Source organism: Lepidochelys kempii, chromosome 12 (assembly GCF_965140265.1).
Source record: "Lepidochelys kempii isolate rLepKem1 chromosome 12, rLepKem1.hap2, whole genome shotgun sequence".
In the NCBI taxonomy this organism is placed as follows: Eukaryota; Metazoa; Chordata; order Testudines; family Cheloniidae; genus Lepidochelys; species Lepidochelys kempii.
In genome coordinates, this window is record NC_133267.1 from 34,838,623 (window position 1) to 34,863,352 (window position 24,730).

The 24,730-nt window shown below is 41.3% G+C and overlaps 1 long non-coding RNA gene across 1 annotated transcript in view; it reads left to right on the plus strand.

The window, feature by feature from the left end:
• The window catches only part of LOC140896372 (uncharacterized), a 109,062-nt gene extending 99,058 nt beyond the window's left edge, over positions 1 to 10,004 (plus strand). Inside the window, exon 5 of the long non-coding RNA XR_012154534.1 lies at positions 9,660 to 10,004. This is a non-coding gene — a long non-coding RNA (uncharacterized lncRNA). The remainder of the gene's footprint in view (positions 1 to 9,659) is intronic.
• Positions 10,005 to 24,730: the final 14,726 nt, after the last annotated feature.

Consider the following 24,730-nt stretch of genomic DNA (forward strand, 5'->3'; position numbering starts at 1 on the left):
ACACCATCCCCTTTTCCATGCTGCTTCTTACCCTAGTACAGTGGCCTTCTAAAATGAGGAGAAATCCCTTACCATTTATGAGCTTGTGGGGATAACATGAAGTTTTGCAAATGTTTCTGTGTATTTCTCTCCGTGGAATGTAGTACATGGTATGCAGCAATTAGAACCTCACCAGAATCTGGAAGCTGACTGAAGTGTTGACCCACGTCCTAACTCTCTCAAAATATTTCTGTCCATATGTCAAAATTTTCCAGTGGGAGTGGGATTTGAGAAGGCTGCTTCTTATGAGAGAATGGAATCTAGATAGATTTTATGAGGGTTTTTTTTTCCAGTGGAAAAAATCAATGAAAACGGTTTTGGCAAAAAACTTCTTCATAATTTTTGGACGATTGTTGAAAAACCAATACATTGAAAACTAAATCTTGTTTGGGTCTTGGTACCAAACAAAAAAAGAGGTTTTAAATGTATGGTTTTGGGTTGCTGAAAAGTGATAAATTTTTGGTTTTCATGTTTCCAGGTTCTTTTTGTCAAAAACCTAAACATGTTTTACAAAAACAGAATTTTTGTCTTTTACAAAAATGTGTTTCTTCAGAAAGCCATTTTCCAGTGAAAAACATTTCAGTAAAAAAAAATATGATTAGCTTTTTAACTAGGTTCTGGTTTATGAATTGGTACAACACTCTCCGGGATGAGAGACTGGTCCAAATTCAAACCTTGCATAACTACACTGCACACCAGGGATGACTTTAACCCACTCAGTTCAAGAGCTGTCTGTAAAGGACTTGGTCCATCTTGATTGGTACTTTAGTAAACCATAAAATAAGTGAGTTCAGCTGCCAAGGTAAAATGAGTAAACATGTTTCAGAGAGAACTGAAAAAAGAGGATGAAAATAGCGGGCTTTTATAGTTAATTTGATTATTGATAATAATAGTATTTGTAAGAGTTTGGGGTGCTGTGAAACAAAGCTGTGTCCTTTTCTTTCAGAGTACTGATGCCAAAGTGTTTTAATTGGGTTCAGAGTTGAAAGTGTGGCAGCTTGCCAAGGTGAGAGCTGGTTTTTGAGATACTTATCCTGTCAGCTTTTTCAAATCTCAATCTGCAGATCTGTAAAAGCTGATTTCCTGCCTGCTTCTTATTAGTCAAAACAGAGTTTTCTGGCAGGAGAAATTAAGCCATAGAACAAAAAACTGCACATCGGTATGAGTGATCTCAGACCCAGGTGTACTCTCCAGTGCTCTCCCACATATGAAGAAGATGCCACAGTGGGGCTGCACAGAGAGAGAAAGTTGCTATGTAAAGGAAAGTGGCATCCATGCAAAACATATTCACAGCCCTTTGACTGTGTGGAGAATGTGGTCAGAACCAAAAGTGGTTCTGTGGGAGGACCCAGGAGGAGGCGCATTAAATAGCAGGCTGCCCAGGCCAAGACGGTAGACAGCCACAAGAAACAGTTATCAAGAACTGATGCTGCTTCATTCCTTCATATTTTTCCCCTCACAACAGCCCAAATCCTGAAGGTCTTACTCAGTCCTTACAAAGGCAGAACTCTCACTGGAGTTAATGGAGTTTTGCCTATTTCAGGGCATGGTACATTGTTTAAAAATCTGTATGGTCAGTACAACTTATTGAAAGTTTTAGAATGAAAAGGGATTTATTTTTAAATGAAAAATGGGCTTTTATGGAAAATGGAAAATGCTGTGAAGCTGGTGGCTTTTCTACAACTTTTACTTTTTGCAAAAAAAAAAATGAAACATTTCTAATGATTAAGTTTTTCATTACCTGAAACCCCATTTTTCAACAAACGAAAAATGTCCATAACTAGTTTGATAGTGGTTTTGAAAGCATTGGCAATAAAAACAATTGATAAAAAGCTGGATTACAAAGTTCTGTAAAATAATTAAAACATTGTAAATTGGGTCAGTTTTGACCACTGCAAAACGGAAACAACTTTGAAGTTTCAAAATTTTTCATTCCCCCCTGCCCTCCCCCAAACAAGTTCAAATCCCAGGAGGTGTACTCCTAAACCACAGAGGAACTTTTGAAAATCTCATCCCAGCGTTAATGCTTTATCACAGGGGTGGGCAAACTTTTTGGCCTGAGGGCCACATCGGGGTGAGAAACGGTATGGAGGGCTGGGTAGGGAAGGCTGTGCCCCCCAAACAGCCTGGCCCCAGCCCCCATCCGACCCCTCCCACTTCCCTCATCCTGACTGCCCCCCTCAAAATCCCCCACTCATCCAACCCCCCCCCCGCTCCTTATCCCTGAATGCCCCCTCCCGGGACCCCCGCCCCTAACCATCCCCTCCTGGGACCCCTCCGCCCCTATCCAACCCCCCCTGCTCCTATCCCCTGACTGCCCTGACCCCTATCCACCTGACCCTTATCCCCTCCCCCTCCAGGGACCCCCACTCCCTGGCAGGCCCCCCCAAACCCCATCCCCTATCCAATCCCCCCTGTTCCCAGTCGTCTGCCCACCCCAAACCTCTGCCCTATCCAACCGCCCCCTGTTCCCTGTCCCCTGACTGCCCCCAGGACCTCCTGCCCCATATCCAACCCCTGGCCCTGGCCCCCTTACCATGCCGCTCAGAACAGAATGTCTGGAGCCGCGCCGCCCAGCCGGAGCCAAACACTCTGCCCTGCATGAGCGCGCAGCCCCGCCGCACAGAGCGCTGCCAGCGTGGCTGTGGGGAAAGGGGAACAGCAGGGGAGGGGCCAGGGGCTAGCCTCCCCGGCCAGGAGCCCAGGGGCCGGGCAGGACGGTCCTGCAGGCCAGATGTGGCCCACAGGCCATAGTTTGCCCACCTCTGCTTTATCATGAACCTTGCATTATTGTTGTTATTCATGTAGTGTACGAAGTAACAATAGAAGACATTGCTATTACAATAAGATGAGCCAGAGTAGAGGTTACAAATGTTTTGGGACATAAAAAGACAGCAGATGAAAAGTATAGTGAAAAATACCAGGATTATACAGAACTGAAGCGAGGGAATAAATTAAGCACAGAAAACCATTTTCAAAGGCCCAAAGTTAGAGTACGCCCTTTCAAGTATGACCTATATGTTAATTCAGCCTTGTCCACATGACTGGAAATGGAAGGAATGAACTATTCTTTCTTTACTGTCATGATTTTGTATTTGAAAGTAATACCAACAAGGTTAAACTAGATCCTTATTTTGTTGGCTTGTGTATCTATATCTTTCACCTTGACTATGTTGCTCTGGTTTTAATAATATATCTAGATGGCAGGGGTTATGTTTCGGTTTTCATAGTCATTGTGCTGCTGTTTTAAATCATTTTCAGGCAGTTGAGGGTTATTCGCACTCACATCTCCAGATAGTATGTAGCATAAATGGAGATTATCACAAAGCAAATGTCAGATCATATCTGTGTGGCAGAACAAATAAGTATCCAAAGAGCAGGCCATAATGGATCCTAATAACCAAACTGCCCTTTGTGAAATAAAACATGAACCAAGCAGTTGCTTTAACTTTAATGAGCTCCAGCCTTTTGCATACTTGTTATGGCTGATTGGTTCCAGATCCATGCAGGTTATAGAACCTGAGCTTTCTAGAACGTTTTACTGTAGCACAAACCTGTAGCCTAAACCATTTTTGAAGAGTTGTGGTGGGGATATTTTTGGTTTAGGATGTAATTCAGAAAATCAGGTAGCCATCAAATATATCAGTCAATACGTGAGCCGGTGTCCTAAGCAGAATGGTTTCTTGTTGCTCTTTTATGACTTGGTTATACCAAATAGAAGTCAATTTAGATATCGTGAGCCAGCCCCTCACCTGTGGTAAATCAGCATAGTCCATTGACTTCATGGACTACACCTGCTGGGGATCTGACTCCATAGTTTTATTTCTGGAGAAATCAAGCCTTCCGAAGAAAGATCTCCAAATGGTTAAATACTGTGGTTAACTATTGGTAAGATTCCTTTGCAGAACAGGGTGAAAGTGATGCGTGACAGACTGCTTTTGGTTCTACGTCCAACTAAACTGAAGTACTTGAAGGATGAAGGTGCCAGTAATTAATTATGAATATTGTAGAAATCATTTTCAGCACCTGACGTTAGGTTACAAAGTTTTTGGCCCTGACTCTGAGCTGTGGATGGCTAAATTCAGCTCACTTTTGTGCATCATCATGGCAAATCCAAAAGGGACGTAGCCTCTTTGCAGACTGAGCACCACTTGGATCAGTCTGTAGCTAGGTCCTTAACATGGTCTGGCTGCGTATTCAATTTGTGTCCATCGCTTGTGATCTTATTGCTCCACTGAAGCTTTTGGAATCCGCACAACTGCTAGCTGTATTCGGGCTTGGAACACACATTTCATTGGGTTGCCCCACTGCAAACCTGGAGCCATCCACTCTTGCCACACCCCCTTTTCCAGAGAATGCAAGCCGGGGTGGGGGGAAGCCTAGTGCTAGTTTAACACCAGCTGGGAGCCCTCCTAAAGCCAGGGATGTTCAAGGGTTTCAAAGATTTTGTGGCTCCATTATTACAGGCCTGACAACATAGGGGAGCATGGCGAAGGCCAGAATTGAGGTGTTTATGTCTGAAATATCACGTCTAGGGCAGTTGGGTTTGACAAAGAGCCAGAATGCAACAGAATGCCCTCTGTCTGTGGAGGCAAAAGTGGTTTAACCAGGATAGGAGGACAGATTGTCTGTGTCCACGTACCACTATGCACCACTGCTGAAAAACAAAAAAAAAACCATACAGAGTCTAAAGTAGTTTGAAAATGACAGGTTTCTGAGCTGTCGTGCTCAGAAAAGAAGCAGTTCAAAGGCTTGTCATTATCAAGCTTCAGAGACAGCCCCCATGTGTGTCTGACAGCATGTGTGGTGAGGGGAGATAAGTAGATGAGAGATGGAGAAGATGACACCGCAAGGAAAGGCATGAGGCAGCCAGGCAGAGAGAAAATGGAAACTGAATTTGATTGAAAGATAAGTGAGCTGGAAACGGGTACAGGAGAAGAGATGGGGGGAAATGAAGGGAAAGCAGCAGTTGGGAGACAAATGAGAAAGAGGATCAAAGAAAAGATCAGAAGGAAAGAATCAAAGGAAAATAAAACAAAATGAATAATAAGGTCAGAATAAAGGGAAATAGATATGAGGGAACAATATTGGTTAGTGGTAGGCTGTAGTGGCTGTCAAAGAAAGGGTTAATCCTCTCTCCCTGAACAGAAGGTCTATCACAGGTGTATGCCTTCTTTGAAAAGATGGCCAAGCACCCAACCCTGGGTGAAAGAAGGCTGAGCTCAGCTGGAGTGAATGCCTTAATTAGGAGGAAATATAAGAGGAGCGAACTCGGTAGCATCTTTCTTTTCCTGGGTTTAGACTGAGCTTAGAAAGTAGAGCCTGTCTGAAACCTTCTGCTTTCATTTATTTGATCCCCAAAGTCATGAGTGGGGCCTGCTTTCTCATGCTGCTGACTTTTTGCAGAATGAAAGTGTAAAATGAGGTGGGAGGGGAGAGAAAAATAGCATGAGAAACAGCGAGTGGAAGGGATTAAATGGTAAGCAAAATCCCCAAGCCGATCGTGAAGGTTTAAAAACTTTTTTTGCCCCTTTTACAGTTAATTAACCTTGCAATGGGAGGGAGACAAACATGTTTAGTTGGGTATGTAAAGAAAATGTGTCACTGTATAATGTGACCCTGTACTTCTTATATTAAACTGACATTAAAATACACAATAACATTTGCATTTGGGGGGGGGAGGGAGATGAAGAAATATTCCTCTGATCCCCCTGTGCACACGCACACACACTCATACATTCCTACATCCAGGGGGAAGGTTTTACGATAACAACTAGGAAGAATATGTTTCATTCACCAAAGCTCAGGCTTATTTTGGAACTTTCAATAACTTGATAGAGGGATTTTTAACATTTGAATTTTCCCCTGTAAAATATTTTAATGAAACTCCCTTCTTCCTTCTCCCTTTCGCATGGATAGGTCACATGTTAAAGAAGAGGGAAAAGTCATCTGATAGCATCTCATATTAAGGAATTGCTCTTTTATCCCTTTTGGAAGGACTGCCCTTTAGTAAAAGTTGAAAATCACCTCCCTCCTGCCGAAATGAGCATGTTGTGCTAATGCCTGCCATGCATGTAACAGTTCCCAACTCTTGAATATTCATCAGAACATAAGAATGGCCAAAGAGGGTCCATCTAGCCCAGTATCCCGTCTTCCAACAGTGGCCAGGACCAGTTGCTTTAGAGGGACTGACCAGAACAGATCAATTTTTCAGTGATCCATCCCCTGTCATCCTCTGGCAGTCAGAGACATAGGGACAGCTAGAGCATGGAGTTGTGTCCTTGACCATCTTGGCTAATAGCCATTGATGTATCCTCTATGAACTTAACTATGTCTTTTTTGAATCCAGTTATACTTTTGGCCTTCACATCTCCTGGCAACAAATTCTACAGGTTGACTATGTGTTGTGTGAAGAAGTACTTCCTTTTGTTTGTTTTAAACCTGCTGACTATTAATTTCATTGGGAGACCCTTGATTCTTGTGTTAAGTGAAGGGGTAAATAACACTTTCTTATTCACTTTCTCCGCACCATTCTTGATTTTATAGACTTCTATCGTATTCCCCCCTTAGTCGTCTCTTTTCCAAGCTGAACAGTCTCAGACTTTTTCATCTCTCCTCATATGCAAGCTGTACCAGACCCCTAATCATTTTTGTTACGCTTCTTTGTACATTTTCCAATTCTAATGTCTCTTGTTTAGATGGAATGACCAGAACTGCCCACAGTATTCAAGGTGTGAGCGTACCATGGATTTATATAGGGCATTATGATATTTACTATCTTCTTATCTATCCCTTTCCTAATGCTTCCTGACATTCGGTTCGCTTTCTTGACCACTGCTACACATTGCACAGATGTTGTCAAAGAACTATCCACAATGACTCTACGATCTCCTTTTGAGTGGTAACAGCTAATTTAGACCCCATCATTTTGTATATTTAGTTGGGATTATGTTTTCCAATGTGCATTACTTTGCATTTATCAACATTAAATTTCATCTGCCATTTTATTGCCCAGCTGTGTGGTAACTTATAGCTGCTGGCAATTACACTGTTCATAGCCTTTGGAGAGAAAGCAAAGCACAGATGCTGACCTGATGAGTCAGATTAGCCTGCTGGGAATATCAAGTGTTGGGAGGGAACTGTGCAGCCTGAAAAAACCCCGGTGAGAACGGACAGAGACACAGGTCTCTTCCCAAAGGACATGATGGGTGAGCCTAGAGTGGGTGCCCTTGAGAGACCATGGAGGGGGAATACAGGTGCAGTTGCTCTGAAGCGTGACAAGTGTAATAACCATTTGAGTAGCATTACAATCTCACCTGCTCCAGTAAAATAGACTGAGCATGCATCTGCTTGTTTAGTTTTTCATGCATGTTGTAATTCTTTCCTTCTTACAGAGCGTAGAGGAATCCAATACAACAGGATGTAGGACACCTACAAGTCGTTAAGGATTATGTTTGAATGGAGATGGACAAAAAGAAATTTCTTTCTAAGAAATATTTCTTAGGCTGTAGAAGACTGGGTTCAGCATTTGCAGATGTGTTTAGCAAGATGGCCACTAGATTTTAATAACTACAGAATGAGATGACACTGTTTAATTTGGGGTGATCTCCATTACCCAGGTCTGAGTTAATGTCTGCAACTATTTTTATAATAGCTATATCTATATCTGTATCTATCTATCTATCTCTAGCTCTCTCTATCTATCTATCTATCCATCTATGCACAGTATGTGTTGGGGAGATAGATATAGGTACATATAAACAAATACAATTTTAAAAATAAATATCTATGGCCTGATTCAAAGCCCATTAATATCAGTAAAAAGGCTCCCATTGACTTCAATGCGTTTTGGATCAGTCCCATCAAGAACAGGGCAGTTATGTTATTTTACGGGTGTGAGTTTGCACAGAGTAAAAGCAAAAGGAAATTGTGCAGGTCCCCACAAATGAGTCCCAGTAGCACCTCTGTACTGTGTCACATCATCATCTACTGCATATACAACTTTTTAACAGAAAATAATATTTTGCAAATGCTTAGAAAGTTTCTAAAAATTTTATTAGTAATATTTTTTGTTACATGCATCCATCCATCTCTAAAGACAGAAAGCAAACTATCCAGACCATTGAAGGAAAGAAGAAATAAAACAAAGTTTTAAAATCTAAAAGTGCTTGTCTAAAATAGCCTCTGTATAAAAATTCAGTTGTATAATCTGCTGTCTCAGCACCCTCAGGGCTAAAAGGAAATCTGCTGTTGTGTATCCCACTGGAAAGCTTGCTAATCTCCTTTTCTAAATTTGTATCAAGCTTCAATTCTAGCCATGTAGGGTTGAAATATGATAGACTTCTGACAGCTCAGTATTCCAGGCCTCAACACTCTCCATGCTGCACCACGGGCTGTTGTTACCTTAGCTGGGAGTCCATGATCTGGGAAGAAAGAAGCAAACTTTTTGGGAGTAGGTTCATTCTCTTTGATGTGCTCAGAGATTTAGAATGTTAGAAGCTGTTCCAGCAGCAACCCAATAGTGGGGAAAGTGTAGGTGAAATGGTCAAGGCTGACTGATAAATGCAGTTTACCAAATTTCTCTGCATTTTATCACCTGGATAACTCCATCACCTATATTTTATAAGCGGGCAACAATGCGGACCCTTTCTAATTGGGGCCTCTAGGCATTACTACAGTACAGATAATAATAATAATAATTAATAATTAGAAGCCTTCGACTTTTGAATGATTTGACTTTGGGTACTTCATTTCTCAACCTGCTGTAATGCCAGTTTTTTGCATTTTGTTACCCTAGCTTTTTAAAAGAAAAAAAATAATAAAAGAGAAAAGGAATACAGAATTTCTGGCAGTCTTAAGTACTTAAGAGAGCTCCACACAGTCTGTGATGACATCAATAGATATTAAAAAGCACTTGGTTCAGGCCTATCTTTACCTGAAAGCAAGCTGTCTTCAGGTTACTTTTTGTTAATCTCTGGTAACTCTTATTGTACTTTGGAGGCGCTCCTCTCTTCACTCATTTTCTGGACACCAGGGATGCGGTGTTTTCAATAAGCAGAGGAAGCTAATACTGGCTCTGTGTTTGACACATCCAGCTGTCAGGTCTCTGCCGTAATTAAATATAAGAGCATTTCTTACAATGGCCAGAAAGAACAACTGATACTCATGCATTCATTCGCAATTCAATATAGCTACAGGAAACTGTTACCAAAGTTTCTGAGATCACATGGATTAGGTACTCATTCTAAGCGTTACAACTAAATTTGATACAGTATTATGCCATTCACCTGACTGCCTCTTAACAATCTTCTGTAGAGCTAACAGGGTTCAGCTAACATCTCCTTGTTACAAAATACTTGGCCTTACTAGAACTGAAATATTTGTAAATACATGGCACGGGAAAACGCACCAGCATTAAGCATAACAAAATACAGTAGAGAATGTTCATGCTGCTTGATTCTTGAACAACTCCTTATATTTTTAAGAATTACATATGAAGCCTAATCTTGCTTCCATAGAAGTCAATGGTAAAGTGTGTGTGTGTGCACAGGTGTACATATAAGGCCAGAAGAGACCATTAGCCTATCTAGTCTGACAGGCTCTCTGATTTCCTTCCCCAGACTTGAAGAAGAGCTCTGGGCAGCTCGAAAGTTTGTACCTTCCACCAACAGAAGTTGGTCCAATAAAAGGTATTAGCTCACCTACCTTGTCTCTCTCCTGGGACCAGCACGGCTACAACAACACTGCACACTCCTGCGTGACACAAGCCATAGAATTTCCGCCAATTTTTCTTGCATTGAACCCAATAATTTGTGTTTGGCTAGAGCAAATCTTCCAGAAAGGCATCTACTCTTGATTTCAAGGCTTCAAGCAATGGAGAATCCACCACTTCCTTTGATAGTTTTCTCCAGTGATTACTTACTCTTCCTGTTAAAAAATTGCCATTCATTCTCATTATGTCTATCCATGTATTTTCTTTTAATAAATTCAGAAAAAATAGTGAACCTATGCAAGACCAAAGAAAGAACTGATAGATCTCTGTAAAATGATGATAGATGCAAAGTGTATACTGTATAATACTGTGATATGTTTCCATGCTAAAATATTAGCTGTTTACTTTTCTATTTCTCCTCTTTCTTAGATTCTCATGGTAAAATAACGGGGATGTAATAGAGCAGAATAAAATACCTGCATGAAAGCTATACCTCCTATACCATAACCGAGGTATCTCAAAGGCACAGAACAAGAGGAAATCTGATTCCTGTTCAACCAATTCACAAATTGTGCGTGCTCACGCACAGATTTTCATTACAGTAAAGCCAACTGCTAATTTTAGGTCTTAGGTTATTGATATCAGGAAGGGTTGCACAAAGGAATAAGTATCAGGTAGGCCTAGTAACTATTCATTTGTCATAGGATGTCCCAAAGACCTCTGGATTCCTCACAATCTACATGAGTGACAGCAGCTATCTAAAAAAATAAAATTAAAAAAAGTAATGCAGCATATTAAATCAATTTCTGCATTGGTGCAGATACCACTAATTTAGTAGATCCTATACATCCCCCACTGTCTGACAAGATTTTGCTTAGGGGAATAGGGTTGCTTTTTACCCAGAGGGGAAAGCTCACTCCCAGAATCCTCTACGCCTAAAGGGAATATGGAAATCATTCAATAGTAGTGTGTAATTATACTATTTACAGCTCCACCGTTACATTTTTTATTATTATTTTAAAGGATACCAGGGCATCTTCTATTGCAAACTCTTTGGCGCAGGAACTGGCTCTTATCCTGTGTTTGTACAGCACCTAACGCAACAAGCTTGGTTGAGGCTTCTCGGCATTACAATAATACAAATAATAATAATAATCAACCAGGTTCTGATTCTGCATGATTGAAGTAACAGAAGTTTTGCCACTGATTTGGAACAGTATTGAGGCCCAGGAGAGAATTATATTTGTTTTTTGTTTTGTTTCTTTATGACAGTTTCAGCAACCCAATAATATGCTGAGCATGTACTATGTGGACTAGGTTGTATTATAGACCAAGGCTATTAAGGCTAGACATAACTACAATACCGCTGTAACAAAAAGTGATAAACAAAAATATGCTGGACTGTGAATAATTCATTGATTCTAAGGCCAGAAGGGACTACCATGATCATCTAGTCTCACCGGCATAGTGCAGGCCATAGAACTTCCCCAAAATAATTCCTAGAGCAGATCTTTTGGAAAAACACCCAATCTTGATGTAAAAATTGTCAGTGAGGGAGAATCTACCAGGTCACTTGGTAAATTGTTCCAATGGCTAATTACTCTCAGCTCTTTATAAAATTACTGATTTAGGTCCTATTGAGAATGTATGCTATGAATATTTCTGGAAACATTTACAAAAGAACTCTTGCCATGCCTTACGGACACCAACTGACATTTAATGCCAAATATTTATATGGAAGACAACATAAGGGATGAATCATTTAAAGCTGATTTCTAGATTTAAACACTAAAATTCAACATAATTTAAAATGAGCATCAGAGCAAGATTTAGATTCCACCGGCTTAGAAGTGAAATACAATGATTTGCTAACTTCTAACTATAATGTAGCTAAAGATTCTAGTTCAAAATGTACACAGTGAAGGTCATTATGAATTAACGACAGTAGAAGCCTGCAGGAATGATAAATCGTGGTTTAATATGAGTAATAATTTGTGTAGATGTACACCAGAGCACTTAGGAACACATGTTATAGTCCTTTGAGGTTAATTAAAAAGATTCTGGACTAATGTGCCTGATAGAAATGATGATATTATTGCACTCTAATGTTACTGTGTCACAGAACTACACTATATGAAACCTCTTGACACAACAAGAAATGAGGTAGGCTCCATGAAAGCACGTTTGTGGAGGATTGTAGAGAAAATGATTCTCTCTCACTGGAATGATCAGGTTCTTCCAACAGTACATATTAATGAAAGGATAACATTTAGAATAGAAGACCATTTGCTGGAGAAACTCAATCTATTATTGAGCTATATAATAATAGGTGTAAGTTAAGTCAAAAAGGCCAGGTGGTAGGAGAAAACAGGTAAGAAGAATGAATGTCCACTTTCCTACACCCTGAAGTTATTGGTTAAAAGTTGAGGTGGGGTCATTAGCTCAGGTCTCCCGGAACCAGAGCAGACTACAATCGTTTTTTTCCCCCAGCATGCACAAGAAGACACAAACAATGCAGCAGCAAGTTTAGCTGGTCCTTATAGCTCTATACACAATGCAATGCCTCAGGTGTGGAAATTATCCTGCCTCGTGTGAAAGTGCCCCTGCTTCCAGCAACTCTCCTGGGCAGTATGGGAGAGGTATTTGTAGCATTACGTATGAAGATAGAGAGATGCGTAAGAAGTCATAGAATATATTGATTCAACCCTAGTTGCAAGGTGCCCTATAAGCAGACACCTCAAAACTATCCTGTTCAAAACTGTTGGCTATGCAGAAGGGGACAAGCTAAGTCACGACAGAATTGATCCTCTAGTCTTTCTCTCTTTTTATTTCAATGGGTGGCATGGGGTGAAAGTCAGGGCAGAATTTTGCTGTAAGCCTGCATTTGACTATACGCACCAATGAACTAAAACCCTGACAGAGGATTCCTTGTCTGGCACATATTATTTCATCAGATGCTCTTGGAGCTCAAATGTTTCACCCACCCAGTTAGGTTCAGAGAGTGCTAGCAAGTTTCTTGTATTTTTTCCTGTTTGTTAATTGGTTGCAACTTTTATAACATCAGTTCCTCTTGCCATAGCAAATTATACAACCTAGCTCTGAGCAAAATGTGCCCAGTCCACTCCCTGCCAAAGTCTGAAAGAAATGTCCTTAACTATTATATGTCAAAACATGTAGCTGTAGCCTGACCTGTCAAAGCTGGTGGCTTTCATCCTTCCCCTTGTCTGGTGGATCGTGACCGTTTCAATTTCTTTTTCACAATTTTCTCCCCATATCAGGTGATGAAATGCGGCACACATGGCAGCCAGAAATAGCCTGACCTTCTTCCAGCAAAATATCAGATACCCGATAAAGATCCCAATAGCTTTCGCTTCAGTGCAGTTTCCACCACGCACATAAGGTAGATGTGCATGCAAGGCTATAGGAATGGCCATCTACTCAACATACACAATGCCTGTGGTAAGGAGTATTAGATTCAGCCACTCCAATTTCAGTAACATATGGAATGGGTGGCCATCAATAAGAAATGAGATGGAGTCAACAAAAAGGAAAAAGACAATGCTGATATCAGCTGTGTGATGTACACGTGCTACAGCGTTCACTGGAATCTTCCATCTCCTTTAATAGAGTAATAAATATTACATTAGCTGTATGTTAGCTTTCTGATGAATCAATCCAGGAGAGGGGTTTCCTTTTGTAGCCTACATCCAAGGCAGTCTGGTTCTTATATTTCAAGCAAGTGAAAAGGTAAAAGCTTTGGGCCAAATTCTGCTCTTATTTACAGTGGTGTAAAGCTATAGCTACTCCATCAAAGTCAAGGTGTTTACTCTGGATATGCACCAGTGTAACCAAGAGCAGAATTCAACCCTGTTTAAATAACTCATTGTATATGCACAAATCTATGGGCCTGATTCCTCTCTCACATGTCCCAATTTTACTGGAGGTAAATCAATGGGAGAAACCTGCAAGATGAGCAACACAAAGCCAGTCGAACAAAGTTTACAGCTCACTCTCTGGGCCAAGAGTACGGTGCAGGTGTAGAGAAATCAGCATAATCTAGTGGGCTGAGTATGGAACCAAGAAGTTTCAGTCTGGACCTGCCATTCACTCACTGTCACTTTTCCTCAGGTTCTTCATCTGGTCAATGAGAATAGCAGCACGGATGGGCTATAAGGATTAATTGATTCATATTTGGAAAGTGCCTTGAGGATGAGAAGCAATAGAGATGTGTTATGTGTTAAATAATAACATACATCAGTGGTGAGTCTGTGGAAGCTACAGAAGCTTGTAGCAAGGGAGAAGGAAAACAGGTCTAATGTGAAGGAAAAAGAATGCCGATTCAGAACCATACCCAATGCGCACAGTAGAATGTATGGCACTCATCCTGCCCCCGTTTACTCACACTGAGGAGTGCCTTGCTTTGTGAGTAGTTCCGATGTATTTCAGTGAGACTTCTCTCAGTGTGAGGCGTCAATCCATGTGACCCTAATGTCAGAGTGGTCAGAATTCAGCCCTTCCCTATTTTTATATAGCGTCTTTCTTACTCAAACATGAATAACACTTTCCCTGTTGTCTGCAGCTTCACTACACAAATATTTTTGAGGCAGCATACACAGGCACTCCAGCATCAGCACTTAGCATGGTTCTCCCTTGATCTTTTATGTCACGTTCTCCTAATAAATTAAACATCTGCCATATGAATATACTGGGCAAGATGGCTACCCCCGGCACTGCTTTTCAGCATCACATTTGCACTGTCTTAAAACATTTATGGTTAATGCTTGGTTTTATATGGCCATTAAGTGAGTAGAACACATTGCCAATGAAAAGAAAAAATGAATATTTTTGGTTGTATTGAGTCTTTATCCCCTGTTGTTTGCAATCTCCTTTTTAAAGCTTGAAATAAAGACTAAAAATCACCTAATGCTTTTAATCCTTTCTGATTTGTAAATGTTATTTTCTATTTTGAATTCTGGTGCAATGAAAGAACAAAAATGGAGCGATCTGGAGATCCAGGGCGCTAAAATTCAATATGGAGATTTTCTACCCTGTGCCCTAATTTAGCAAATTAAGTATGTGCTTCACTTTAAGCACATGCTGAAGTCCAATTCACTTCACTTGGATTTAAAAACGTGTTTAAAGAAGTATTTCCAACAAGGAACATTAAAAAATATGAGTCAACACCACCACCACCCAAAGTCATGGGATTGACTCAAAACTCATGAGATTTTTTTTTTTTAAATTGGCAATACTTTTATTCGCCTGCTTCTTTCTTGCCTTTATGGTCCATTCCGGTCATGTTTTCAGCTTTTCTCTGCAACCCTAAAGCGTAGAAATTCACTTTTATATTTAATGAAAACTGAGATTCTCACATAAATTAATTGCCTCCAGGACTTGGAACGTCAAGAAAAGAACCAAATATCGTGAGACTTGCACCAACATTGCAAAGGTTGACAATACTATTAAAGTTAAGCATGTATGTTGTTGAATCAAGGCCCTAAAGACTGAATTCCATTGAACAACACTGAATTGCTGTAACCAAGACCCTCCTCTGCAAGACAAGTTGAATTTTATGCCTCTGGGGTTTGGTTTTGGTTTTCTTTAGCAGCAACAACTTTAATTGAAGCCTTATCGTGCAAAGATGGTTCCCTTGGAAGAAGCAGGGCATCTCTACAGTCTCTCATCGATTTTTGTGAAAAAATAGTAAGTAGAACATCGTTCCAGAACTGAAAGCTTCTTCAAACAAGTTTCTACTCCAAGCAAATGTTTACCCCAGAGTTTATAGCCCCCTGAAACGTTTAATGACACTTAAATAGAAAATTTCTTGTGGGCATTGCTAAAATCGTCTTATTTTAAATTCATGTTCAGTCTTTTCTCTGATTTACCGTAATTTTATTGCCTCAGGTTTAAAATTAACAGCTGCAAAGTAATAAGCTCAGACTATACATTCTGTGAGCAGAATACTGGTTTCAGTCATGATGGTGTAGATCTAGAGTGACTCCTAGGGAGCTACTCAGGACATACTGAGATCAGAATATGGTCCAGTTGCTGGATCAGGATTAACGTATTCAGTAACTTGCAGGTTTCAGCTCCTAACGAGTAAGCCAGGGATGCCAAGCCATACCATCATAAAAGGGCTAATTATTTAATATCCCAGCTGGCTATTTAATTTGTTACCTCTCTCAGTGGAAAATTCTTTTTAATTTAATCAAATGCCTGCTTTTTGTCAGGCCCACGCCATTTATTCTCCTGGCTACGAGCACCATGCCAGCTGCTTCAAACACACCAGAAGAGAAGGTATAAGAGGGGTTTGGGGGTTAGTTTCTAAACTGATCTGTATCCATCAGCCTGGCATAATTAATTCTTCTGTAATTTGCAGAAATGGAGCCTGATGCTTCCTTCAGTGCCCACACCAGCAAAACTCCCAGTAGGAAACAATGGGACCTTTGCCTGAGCAAGGACTGCAGGCGTTGAGCCAAATTCAAAAGTGTCTAAAGGAGTTAGGCTTATAATTCCCATGTAATCACAATGAGATTTGGACCCTTACTTCGCATAGGCCCCTTTGATTATCCCAGCCTCAATTTTAGTTGTGTTTCTCAGTGGCGTTGTTACTTGAGATATGTTTCATTTCTCCTGGCTCCTTGCCCTCGCCAGCCCCCAGTCAAACTCCCCTGCTGCTTTTATTCCTCCTCTATCTAGAACCCTACCAGTCCCTGATATGTGCCAGGCTTTCCTAGCTGCAGCAAAAGAGAGAGAGGAACAGAGGGAAGGACTGAGAGGGAGGAAGAGACAAAGACAGAGAAAGGAGGATGAGGGGCAACTTACATTGCAGAAGCGAGTGGAAAAGAGACCTCCTAGATACATGGTAGAAAGAAAAAAACACTGAAGAAGAAATCAGAGAAGACAGAGGCTGAAGGACCAGTGCAAAGGAGACAAATCCAGTTCAGATATATGTTATTGCCTAAGAGAAAACGTAATGCTATAGCATTATGAAAAATAACCCAATTAAAAGGTCATTAAAAAGTAGATTGACTGAAACGGAGGGAGCAGGGGAGACAACTATATTCTGAAGTTTGCTTAAGGCTGCAATTTTACTAAGGCCATCCTGGTTCACTGAGGAAAGAGAGCAGCCAAACTGCATCATTGTGCAACAGCACGTGAGCTGGGCTTGGGGAGGAGAGTGCGTTTGAGCATGTATATCAAATGTTGCCAGAGGGGAACATTTTCATTTAGCTTCTTTAAGGAACGATAGGTCTGATCCTGTCCAGTACTAAACAGCTGCTGTGCAACCATTTTGACTCTCAGGACATTGTACTGGGCCCAATATGTCAATGTCCACATCCTTGCTCTGAATTTGATGATGGCTGGGGGTTTTTTTCCCAATATAGTTGACACTTATTTACAATGACTGTTCTTCAGTGTGCTTTTCACCCCATACCCCACATCACTTTGCAGTGTTATTATTATATATTGTAACCCTTCTGCCCGTCAGAGTTGGCAGCAACAAGGGCCGGGTTCAATATCTAGGGGTTCCATTCCAATAACACAATGCAAACCGGCTCGAGCCCCCACCCAGTGACCTGGGAAAAATATATACCACCCCCGCTGGGCGCCTCCAAGAGGCAATACTTCCCCTCTCGCAAGCACATAGTCTGAGTGTAGCAAAAGTCTTTTAATAACAGAGAGAAACAATGTGGCATTATGTTGGGGAAACACCACCAACAGGATTCATAACACAACCCATGAGCAAAAACAACCCCACCCCAGGCAAATTGGGGCATGCCCTTTTCCCTTTGGTTCTTGAGTCCAGCAACCCCAAATCACCCAAAGTCCCAAAAGTCCAATGCCCCAAAAGTCTCTGTCCCTGGTCAGGGCAGCCCCAGAGTTCGAAAGTTTATCGGCGGAGCTTTACCTCCCAACCTGGGTGGAAATGGGACGGGGGTAAGAGGCACCTTACGTGATCTGAAGCTGACCGCCCCATAGCTCCATAGCGGCGCTCCGCCAGCCGCCCCACGAACTCCTTCGCTCAGCTGCGCTCCGCTCCGCCAGCCGCCCCACGAACTCCTTCGCTCAGCTGCCCCACGAACTCCTTCACTCAGCTCCACGGCCCACAAGCAGCTCCTGCCATCCACACACTGCTCCGCGTCGAACTGCTTCACCAGCCGTCCCGCAAACTGCTCCACAATATATCTTCAGGCTCCCCCACTACTTAACACAACACTCAGTGATTTCAGCTCTTAGGTGAATTCAGCTTATAGTAGGGGAGCCCCAGTGCTGGTGCACTGTCAGCCCAAAGTGAGCTCAGCAGCCTATAACTAGACTTCTAATGAAATCAAAATTAGCTCTGATATTCCACAGTGGAGAGAGGAGGAAGTGCAATCAGCATGTAAGGCCCTCACCAAGGGGCCCATGCCACCAAGTACTACTACTTGTCCCCAGCCTCTCTCCATTCACACAGTTTTGGAACCCATGACCCTTGCCTAGCGAGTGCTACTTAGTTGATGGTGAATCCCTCCATCATAACAAAAGGCCACGTACAGTTCCAAGCACAGTTCCCATAATCAGGGTAATAACAATTTATTCTTCCTTCCCCAATAACAGAGACACTGGGGATCCCACAGCAGCCAAAGTGACCATTTGGGCAGCTATGGTCTCATTCTAGGCGTGGTGGGTGTGCCTATGCAAATGAGATCGGCCCCTGAAGTTCTTTTCCACAACTTGCCACACCTCACCACCAGATGTCAGGGTGGAGCTCATCCTGACACTGCTTACAATATTATATATAGGTTGTACCTAGGAGCCCTGATCATTCACCAAGACCCCTTTGTGCTTGGCGCTGTGCAGACAAGTAACAAAGAGACGTTTCATGTTCCAGTGAGCTTACAATCAAAGTATAAGACAAAAGACACAGACCGATAGTCATTGTGACAAGTAAGTAGTTAAGAAACACTGTGTGGCAAAATGTTTGCTGGACTGTTATGTAACTAGGAGAAAAAGTTCCTACCCAGATAAACTCAATCTATTTTACCACGATGGCCAAATTTCTTGTCTCCTTGTTTAGAAGGATCGTGCTTTTATGGCCCATATTTTGCATCCTGTATAACGGTAATAGTACCTTTCTGTCAAACAGTCTACAGGACAAGTGGTATAGCTCCACGCTTGCAAAGCAAGGCACTGAGGTGAAATCCTAGCCCCACTTAAGTAAATGATTGTTTTGCCACTGAGCCAAGATTTCACCCTAGAACCTTACAGTGAATAGTCAGTTGCACCGCAGGTCTGTTAACATCTACCTCATGGTAGCTTTCCTGGATAACAGAAGGAAGAAAGAGGTATCCTGTCTCGAGGGTACCGCCAGTCACTTCTGTAGAGAAAAAGGCTGTTCCAGTACCTTTGTCTAGATATCTACATGCTATCCCATTCCTTCTGAAGCCTCATCACATGTTAGAATTTGGAGAGACTGGTGAAATAGGAAGCTGAGTTCTGGGATATGAAAACTCCTATTGTTTGAAAGGCCTGGATCTCATTGACACAAAGCCACTCTTACACTGATCTCACAGTGCGAATGGGCCTTAAGGTAACAGCCAGAGTGGTGTAAAGGGGCTTTACTGTAAATGAGAATCTGGCCCTAAAAAAACTAACGTGAAAAATCCCCCCTGCCCCCAACCAATTCTTGATCACGGTTAACCAGTTACTGTTTTATTATTTCAGCAGAGCAGTGACCATTCACCCTTAAACCAATCCTCAAGATTTTTTTTGTGTGCTGCCTTTTCTTCTTCCATGTCCACAGAGGGTAGAGAGAAAGCAAAAATCCAAGCAGACAAACAAACCAAGCATGCACTGGGCATTGCAATCAAAGTGCTCTTTGTTATAGGTCAGTCCATAACTGACATTTATTGACATGCTCTGTGTAAACTAAGGATTGTACTGGTTTCCTCAGTGAGTAAAACTGCATAGATGCTGGGATTTTATGACATGTATTTTATTTCTTCCTACACACTAGCAGACCAATATCTCACTAAAATTACTTAACTTTACTTAGCAGGTTACTTACATAACTTTTGAGAGAGAAGCAAGCCTCTGATTGTACACTGAGAACTATCTGTTGAAATCCTAAAGTCGTTAGCTTTATACACCTGAAATTTTGTCAAATGGGATTTAATATTATGGTTCGTACAGTACAATCAACACAGAAGCCAGGCCATTAAGGCAAGTGAATCATTATATGTCCCTACATCTCTGTGTGTGTGTGTATGTGTTCTGTTTAATGTACAGTGTGTGAAAACTGCTTAAAACAACAAAAACAACCAAAGAATTACTGCCTACTGTATTGCAACCAGCTGATCCCGGTGGTGTTCAAATATCCCCAAACTATGGGGACATTCAGATCCAGCTTTGAACTTTTCAGCTTGGACTCGCCTCTACTAAAGCCATACCTGGACAAAACCATTTGCCCCCTAACCACAAAGGATCTTTTGTGAGCTTCTATACCCTAAAATGCAAATTTACACTATAACTCAGAGTTCTACCAGTGGTTACAATGTGACTGTCAGAGTTTTGAAATACCCTGCCCTCTCCAAATCCGTTACATTTATAACCATGCAATCCAAAGCACACAGAAAATGCTGATGATGAGTGTTCTACACTTCTCTGGGACGGACAGCCTTAGAAAATGAACATTACATAAAAACAATGACACAGTATTGTTAACTGTATCTCTTTACTAGAAAAAATATGCTTTAATTCTGTTAAGTTTCACTTTAAATAATAATTTAAAAAATGCTAGAAATTACCATTTTTTTCTTGATAAAGAGCTTGAAGAAGGTACGTACACATCCTTTTATATCTGCACAATACCACAGATTTATGAGCTGTTTCCTCCCCAACCGTTCTGGTTCCACCTGCCAAACATCATTCATCTCACCCCCACACCCCACTATTCTTCCAGTGTGACCCTCTCTCATCTCTGTGCTCTTTCACAAGCGGGGCTGTGCTGGTTATGAAGTGATTCCATTGCTAAGATTCTCTCTCTCTCAGAACATGTTATGCTAACCCGGGCCATATTCTCAAATACCTTGGTATGATCTGGTGTCAGTCCCATTGTGAGGCACAGTTAGTCTACAATATTATTACTCTTAGGGATCTTTATAAAGGGCCTGGAGGAGGAAACTTCCAAGTTGTTGCAGAGTGATGGAGCTCAGTGCCATCTAGCAATTGGATGAGGACAAACTAGACAGCACTGCAGCAGATGTTTGCGACAATTTCTCTTTTTAAATCAGATTACAGCACTGTAGTGGTTCAGTCTATTCGGGATTGCTGTACAGTGACAAAGGAGATGGCATGCAAGACCATGTTCAGACAGCACCATAACAACAGGTGTCACGGCATCTGCCTTTAGCACTTCCCGAGCCAGGCAGGATATGCAAACACTAATCGCAGATCCATAATCTCCTGCTACATTTCGTTATTGTTTGTTCCAGCACGTGTTCCAATGGCATTAAACCAAATAACATTTGAATTGACCTTTCAAAATTAACCAACCAAAAAAAAAAAAGAACCCACAACTTGGAGACTAAAAGAAAAATAAACCTCCAAATTTTAGAGCTGAGCCAAGACCAAAGCCTGTATTATAGTTACCATGAAGAAGCTAGCATTTATCAGAAAGTACCAGGCTATGGTATCATATACATATCTATGTGTGCGCTGTATCTTCTGGGTAATTTACAATAATTAAAATGCAATAATTGTAAATAAAACACAAATAAAGCACAGGAAGGAACCTCCCAGCTAGGACCATGGAGTCTAGAAAAATAATTATTTGAAGTTAATAAAAACTAATCCCAGGATGGTGTTGTGGCTATCTCTCTTACATAGAGATCTTGGTTCAGTTTCTCGCTCAGATATGAACATCTCGTGTCGCCATGGGCAAGTCACATAACCTCTTTATATTTCAGTTCTCCACCTGTAAAACTGAGGTAATTGTACTCTCTTAACTCTGAGGCATATTGTGATGATAAAATCTTCAATATGGGTGAGGCACTCAGATACTATGGTGAAGGGACAATTTATATACCTAGGTAAATAGATAACTCTGGCCCCAACCCATTCTGTATTTTGTACTATATCCCTGTATTTGGAATAGAGAATTCTTGTTAGCTCATTGTGATGTTGATTCTTTTAATGGTGATGTAGCTGCGTAACTGGTTCCCACAAAGCATATGATTCCGGAAAAGTGTTGTTACCTTCAGAAATTGCTGCCTGAGGATGGACCAACTATAGTCATATTAATATTCAACATGACAGACAGCCTGAACCATCGACTCCATAGGAAAAGAGGAAGTAAAAGCAAAGAGGTAAGAAGGAAAATGTAACTCCAGAGGTGACTGGGGTTTGGTTGGGGGCAATGAGGCATTTCTCTTCAAGGTCTCTCATTTTTATTTGGCCCATGGACTGTAAAAAATGTTACCACGCTCACTCCAGTCCTGTCTGGCAGCCAGCTCTTACCTGGCCCTGTGCAAGTGGGAGGAGAAGATGGCTCCAGGAGACTTCTCTCCTCTTTTCCATGTGGTGCTGTGTCAGGGGCCAATTGCAGTCCAGGTGGGAAGTGCAGGGAATGCACTGGCTGTGCTAGCTGTTCCAGTGAGGATGGGGAAATGGAGGAGGATGAGAGGGAGCAACCACTGCTCACTCTGAAAGAGTGGGGGTGGAGCTCTACCACCGCCAAAGTCCCTGAAACAATTATTCCTTCAGAGGTTCCACCTCACCCCTGTTACCCCAAAGTGATCAGTGCCCTTAAACTATGATCTAGCCTTTGTTGTCCATATAAGAGAGTAAACCATGTCAAAACTGACACCCTTGTGAGCAACTTCAACAGAGAAGGAGTGGACGGTATGAGGATCAAGGAGGATGGGCCCAGCCAATCTCAGAGATCCTCTCTTCAAGTCCAGGTTGAGACACCATTGCAGGAGACCATGAAAGATGACACTGCTATTGTCTGTGCTGTATGAGTCCTGTGGATAAACTACGGCAACTTTCACACATACTTACAACTTATTTTAATAAACAAACTTTGCAGCACTTCAGCTCATCTCTAGGCATGGGTAAGTCGATGCTGACAGAGAGAATCCTCATTGTCCCCCAGATACAAAGTGCAAGACTGTGCACGAACTCTCTCTCTTGCTTTCTCTCTGTGTGTAGTTGGATTAATTTCAATTTTTTCAGTTCACTTTCCAAATTTTTTGAAAAGTTACTGCCATAAGCATTTAAACATCCTGAATAGTTCTTCAAAGAAAATGGCTTCCATTTTCAAACAAGAAAGCAATATGTGGTTTAATATTGCTAAATGTGTATATTTAGGAGCAAAGAAGGTAGGCCATACTTCTACAACGGGAGGACTCTATGTTGTGAAGCAGTGACTCTGAAAAAGTCTTGGGGGTCATAATGGCGAATCAGCTGAAAATGAGCTCCCAGTGAGATGTTGGGGCCAAAAGGGCTAATTCAATCTCGGGACGCATAAACAGGGGACTCTCACGTAAGAGAAGAGGGGTTATTTGACCTCTGTATTTGGCATTGGTGCAACTGCTGCTGGAATCCTGTGTCCAGTTCTGGCGTCCACTATTCAAGAAGAATATTGTTAAATTGGGAGAAGAGCCAAGAGAATAAATGAGGGACTAGAAAACAGACCTTATCGTGATAGACTCAAAGAGCTCGATCTCTTTAGCTTAACAAAGAGAGTGTTAAGAGGTGAGTTGATTACGGTCTGTATGTACTTGAAAGGGTAACAAATATTTAATAATGGGCTCTTCAATCTAGCAGAGAAAGGTATAACACAATCCAATGACTGGTAGTTGAAGCTAGACAAATTCAGACTGGAAATAAGGTGTAAATTTTTAACAGTCAGTGTAATTAACCAGTAGCGCAATTTACCAAGGGTTGTGGTGGATTCTCCGTAATTGACCATTTTAAAATCCAGATTGGATGTTTTCCTGAAAGATCTGCTTTAGGAATTATTTTGGGGAAGATCTATGACCTGTGTTATAGAGGAGGTGAGACTGGATGATCACAATAGTCCCTTCCGTTCTTGGAATCTATGAAACCAAACTTTCCATGCCATTAGCTGTGTTGCGGTTGAGAGTCATAACTATTAAGAACAAGGATGACTCTGGCTATTCAGCATTGAGCTTTATAAACCACTGCAGTTAGAGATATTTCCTGAGGCTGATAGAAAGAATGCAGAGAAATTATAAGATGTGGGTATAGGATCTAAATACAATGGTGATTCTAGCAGATTAACCTCCAATGCTCTGAAATATCTACCTATACAGGCATATACTCAAAGAGTGGACACAGTGTTAAATGACACATGCAAATGTCCATTTAAATGCAACATAGTCCATATCCTGAGAAGTTAAATCAGGCATGGGGGGTTTAATTATTAACATATTTTTTTATAATATGGACAAATTACATCTAGTGATGTTTTGATTGGAGGATTAATTGCAGAAAATCACTACATATGAAGAGGCTGCTTGTCAGAATTTAATATATTTTAGCAATGGATACATGTTGATACACAGTGAATGGGTTTTGAATATGGCTTCTATGCCCTGAACGTAGAAAAGACTTGGTCACAGAGGGTAAATAAAGAAGGTCCCCTTGGTTATGTAAGAACTAGAGAGAAATATCTCACTTAAAGCTGGATTATAAAATCCTAGGCAAAGTACAGTATTAGCCAAGAGCTTCACATCTGGAGTCAGAAATCAGGTGGGGGTAGAGGGAGCATTCATTAAAAATAGATCTGCAGAACAGCTAAGATGATTATTGGACCTGATTTGCAAGATTAGAGACATGCAACATTCTGTTGGTCCGTTTTTTTCTCCTGCAGCTGCACAAAAGACCTTTATCACCGGAGGCAGGGAATGCTCAGACTTCTCCAGGGTTCAGACAGAAATTGATTGTGTGGCCAGAGTTCACTGAAGGGGA